Genomic DNA, 5,634 nt, shown 5'->3' with positions numbered 1-5,634 from the left:
TCTGAAGGCTGGGTCGTGTGGAAGGAAAATCAAGAACTAATCAGGATTTAGTGGAAAGCCAATTGTATAGCATGGCTGCGAGTGTGAACATGCAGCTGAAAACCAGCATTGGGTTACTTGGACATTCATCAGTGGTGTAAGGAAAACCTGCATGGAGTGGAGAGTCAGTTGAATTCCACATTCGCAGTGAATGAATGGAACATTCTGTGGAGGAGATTCCAATGATTTCTGAAGCCTGTGTTGTGTGGACAGGAAAATGAAGAGCTGACCAGGCTTGAATCGATAGCCAAGTAAACAGCAGGGCTGCGAATATGAACAGGCCGCTGAAAACCAGCATTGGGTTACTTGGACATTCAACAGTGGTGTAATGAAAACCTGCGTGGAGTTGAGAGTCAGATGAATTCCAGATTCGCAGTGAATGAATGGAACATTCTGTAGTGGAGATAACAAAGATTTCTGAAGGCTGGTAGTGTGGTGGGACAATGAAGAGCTGAACAGGGTGGAGTGAATTGTCAATTAAACAGCACGGCTGCGAGTATGAACAGGCCTCTGAAAACCAGCATTGGCTTACTTGGACATTCACAAGTGGTGTAATGTTAACCAGGCGGGAGTGGAGAATCAGATAAACTCCAGACTCGCAGTGAATGAATGGAACATTCTGTAGTGGAGATTGCAATGATTTCTGAAATCTGGATTGTGGGGACACGAAAATGAAGAGCTGACCAGTGTTGAGTGGATAGCCTGTAAAAAGCCTCGGCTTCGAATGTGAACAGACCACTGAAAACCAGTATTGCATTACTTCGACTTTCAGCAGTGGTGTAACGAAAGCCTGCGTGGAGTGCAGATTCAGATGAATTCCAGATTCCCAGTGAATGAATGGAACATCCTGTAGTGGAGATTACAATGATTTCTGAAGGCTGGGTTGTGTGCACAGGAAAATGAGGAGCAAAACAGGTTGAGTGGATAGCCAATTGAACAGCACGACTGCGAACATGAACAGGCCTCTGAAAACCAGCATTGTTTTACTTGGACATTCACAAGTGGTGTAAGATAAATCTGCAGGTAGTGGAGATTCAGTTGAATTCCAGATTCGCAGTGAATGAATGGAACATTCTGTACTGGAGATTGCAATGATTTCTCAAGTCTGGATTGTTTGGACATGAAAATGAAGAGCTGACCACAGTTGTGTGGATACCCAGTAAAAAGCAGGGCTTAGAGTGTGAACAGACCGCTGAAAACCAGCATTGTGTTACTTGGACATTCATAAGTGGTGTAATGAAAGCCTACCTGGAGTGCAGATTCAGATGAATTCCAGATTGGCAGTGAATGAATGGAACATTCTGTACTGGCGATTCCAATGATTTCTGAAGTCTGATATTGTGGAAAAGAAAATGAAAGGCTGACCAGGTTTGAGTGGATAGACAATTGAACAGCACACTGCGAGTGTGAAAAGGCGGCTGAAAACCAGCATTGGATTACTTGGTCATTCACCAGTGCTGTAATGAAAACCTGCCTGGAGCGGAGAGTCAGATGAATTGCAGAATCGCAGTGAATGAATGGAACAGTCTGTAGTGGAGATCCCAATGATTTCTGAAGGCTGGTTTGTGTGGAGAGGAAAATGAAGAGCTGACCAATATTGAGTGGATAGCCCATTGAACAGCACTTCTGCGAGTTGAACATGCCTCTGAAAACCAGTATTGAGTTTCTTGGACATTCACCAGTGGCGTAACGAAAACCTGCCGGGAGTGGAGGTTCAGATGAATTCCAGATTCGCAGTGAATGAATGGAACATTCTCTAGTGGTGATTCCAATGATTTCTGAAGGCTGGGTTTTGTGGACACGAAAATGTAGAGCTGAACAGGGTGGAGTGGATAGCCAAATGAACAGCACGTCTCTTAGTATGAACAGGCCACTGAAAACCAGCATTGGCTTACTTGGACATTCATCAGTGGTGTAACGAAAGCCTTCCTGGAATGCAGATTCAGATTATTTCCAGATTCACAGTGAATGAATGGAAATTTCTGTAGTAGAGATTCCAATGATTTCTGAACGCTGGGTTGTGTGGACAGGAAAATGAAGAGCTGACTAGGTTTGACTGGATTGCCAATTGAACAGCAAGGCTGTGAGTGTGAACAGCCGCTGAAAACCAGCATTGGATTACCTGGTCATTCACCAGTGTTGTTAGGAAAATCTGCCTGGTGTGGAGAGTCAGAGGAATTCCAGATTCGCAGGGAACAAATGGAACATTCTGAAGTGGAGATAAGAATGATTTCTGAAGTCTCGGTGTGTGGAAGGAAAATCAAGAGCTAACCAGCGTTCACTGGATAGCCAATTGAACAGCACGGCTGCGAGTGTTAACACGCAGCTGAAACCAGCCTTGGGTTGCTTGGACATTCACCAGTGGTGAAACGAAAACCTGCTGGGAGTGGAGAACAAGATGAATTCAAGATTCGCGTGAATGAATGAAACATTCTGTAGTGTAGATTGCAATGGTTTCTGAGGTTTGTATTGTCTGAACTGGAAAAAGAAGAACTCACCAGTGTTGAGTCGCTAGACCGTGAACAGCACGGGTTCGAGTGTGAATAGACCGCTGAAAACCATCATTGCGTTACTTGAACATTCAGCAGTGGTGCAATGAAAACCTGCCGGGAGTGGAGATTCAGATGAATTCCAGATTCGCAGTGAATGCATGGAACATTCTCTAGTGGTGATTCCAATGATTTCTGAAGGCTGGGTTTTGTGGACACGAAAATGTAGAGCTGAACAGGGTGGAATGGATAGCCAAATGAACAGCACGTCTCGTAGTAAGAACAGGCCACTGAAAACCAGCTTTGGCTTATTTGAACATTCACAAGTGGTGTAACGAAAACCTGACGGGAGTTGAGAATTAGATGAATTTCAGATTTGCAGTCAATGAATGGAACATTCTGTGGAGGAGATACCAATTGTTTCTGAAGTTTGGGTTATGTGGACAGGAAAATGGAGCTGAAGAGGGTTGAGTGGATAGCAAATTGAACAGCACGGCTGAGAGTATGAGCAGGCCACTTAAAACCAGCATTGGCTTACTTGGATATTTACCAGTGGTGTCACGAAAACCTGCCGGGAGTGGAGATTCAGATGAATTCCAGATTCGCTGTGAATGAATGGAACATTCTGTAGTGGAGATAACAATGATTTCTCCAGTCTCTGTGGTGTGGACAGGAAAATGTAGAGCTGGCCAGGGTTGAGTGGATAGCCAATTGAACAGCACCACTGCGCTTGTGAAGAAAACACTTAAAACATTGGGTTACTTGGACATTCAACAGTGGTGTAACGAAAACCTGCCGGGAGTGGAGGTTCAGAGGAATTCCAGATTCGCAGTGAATGAATGGAACATTCTCTAGTGGAGATTCCAATGATTTCTGAAGGCTGGGTCGTGTGGAAGGAAAATCAAAAACTAATCAGGATTTAGTGGAAAGCCAATTGTATAGCATGGCTGCGAGTGTGAACATGCAGCTGAAAACCAGCATTGGGTTACTTGGACATTCATCAGTGGTGTAAGGAAAACCTGCATGGAGTGGAGAGTCAGTTGAATTCCACATTCGCAGTGAATGAATGGAACATTCTGTGGAGGAGATTCCAATGATTTCTGAAGCCTGTGTTGTGTGGACAGGAAAATGAAGAGCTGACCAGGCTTGAATCGATAGCCAAGTAAACAGCAGGGCTGCGAATATGAACAGGCCGCTGAAAACCAGCATTGGGTTACTTGGACATTCAACAGTGGTGTAATGAAAACCTGCGTGGAGTTGAGAGTCAGATGAATTCCAGATTCGCAGTGAATGAATGGAACATTCTGTAGTGGAGATAACAAAGATTTCTGAAGGCTGGTAGTGTGGTGGGACAATGAAGAGCTGAACAGGGTGGAGTGAATTGTCAATTAAACAGCACGGCTGCGAGTATGAACAGGCCTCTGAAAACCAGCATTGGCTTACTTGGACATTCACAAGTGGTGTAATGTTAACCAGGCGGGAGTGGAGAATCAGATAAACTCCAGACTCGCAGTGAATGAATGGAACATTCTGTAGTGGAGATTGCAATGATTTCTGAAATCTGGATTGTGGGGACACGAAAATGAAGAGCTGACCAGTGTTGAGTGGATAGCCTGTAAAAAGCCTCGGCTTCGAATGTGAACAGACCACTGAAAACCAGTATTGCATTACTTCGACTTTCAGCAGTGGTGTAACGAAAGCCTGCGTGGAGTGCAGATTCAGATGAATTCCAGATTCCCAGTGAATGAATGGAACATCCTGTAGTGGAGATTACAATGATTTCTGAAGGCTGGGTTGTGTGCACAGGAAAATGAGGAGCAAAACAGGTTGAGTGGATAGCCAATTGAACAGCACGACTGCGAACATGAACAGGCCTCTGAAAACCAGCATTGTTTTACTTGGACATTCACAAGTGGTGTAAGATAAATCTGCAGGTAGTGGAGATTCAGTTGAATTCCAGATTCGCAGTGAATGAATGGAACATTCTGTACTGGAGATTGCAATGATTTCTCAAGTCTGGATTGTTTGGACATGAAAATGAAGAGCTGACCACAGTTGTGTGGATACCCAGTAAAAAGCAGGGCTTAGAGTGTGAACAGACCGCTGAAAACCAGCATTGTGTTACTTGGACATTCATAAGTGGTGTAATGAAAGCCTACCTGGAGTGCAGATTCAGATGAATTCCAGATTGGCAGTGAATGAATGGAACATTCTGTACTGGCGATTCCAATGATTTCTGAAGTCTGATATTGTGGAAAAGAAAATGAAAGGCTGACCAGGTTTGAGTGGATAGACAATTGAACAGCACACTGCGAGTGTGAAAAGGCGGCTGAAAACCAGCATTGGATTACTTGGTCATTCACCAGTGCTGTAATGAAAACCTGCCTGGAGCGGAGAGTCAGATGAATTGCAGAATCGCAGTGAATGAATGGAACAGTCTGTAGTGGAGATCCCAATGATTTCTGAAGGCTGGTTTGTGTGGAGAGGAAAATGAAGAGCTGACCAATATTGAGTGGATAGCCCATTGAACAGCACTTCTGCGAGTTGAACATGCCTCTGAAAACCAGTATTGAGTTACTTGGACATTCACCAGTGGCGTAACGAAAACCTGCCGGGAGTGGAGGTTCAGATGAATTCCAGATTCGCAGTGAATGAATGGAACATTCTCTAGTGGTGATTCCAATGATTTCTGAAGGCTGGGTTTTGTGGACACGAAAATGTAGAGCTGAACAGGGTGGAGTGGATAGCCAAATGAACAGCACGTCTCTTAGTATGAACAGGCCACTGAAAACCAGCATTGGCTTACTTGGACATTCACAAGTGGTGTAACGATAACCCGCTGGGAGTTGAGAGTCAGATGAATTTAAGATTCGCAGTGAATGAACGGAACATTCTGTGGAGGAGATACCAATTATTTCTGAAGGTTGGGTTATGAGGACAGGAAAATGTAGAGCTGAATAGGGTTGGGTGGATAGCAAATTGAACAGCACGGCTGAGAGTATAAGCAGGCGGCTTAAAACCAGCATTGGCTTCCTTGGACATATACCAGTGGTGTCACGAAAACCTGCCGGGAGTGGAGACTCTGATGAATTCCAGATTCGCGTGA

This window comes from Sorex fumeus, unplaced genomic scaffold, assembly GCF_029834395.1.
Source record: "Sorex fumeus unplaced genomic scaffold, SorFum_2.1 ptg000116l, whole genome shotgun sequence".
Lineage (NCBI taxonomy): Eukaryota > Metazoa > Chordata > Mammalia > Eulipotyphla > Soricidae > Sorex > Sorex fumeus.
This window is presented reverse-complemented; position numbering follows the sequence as displayed.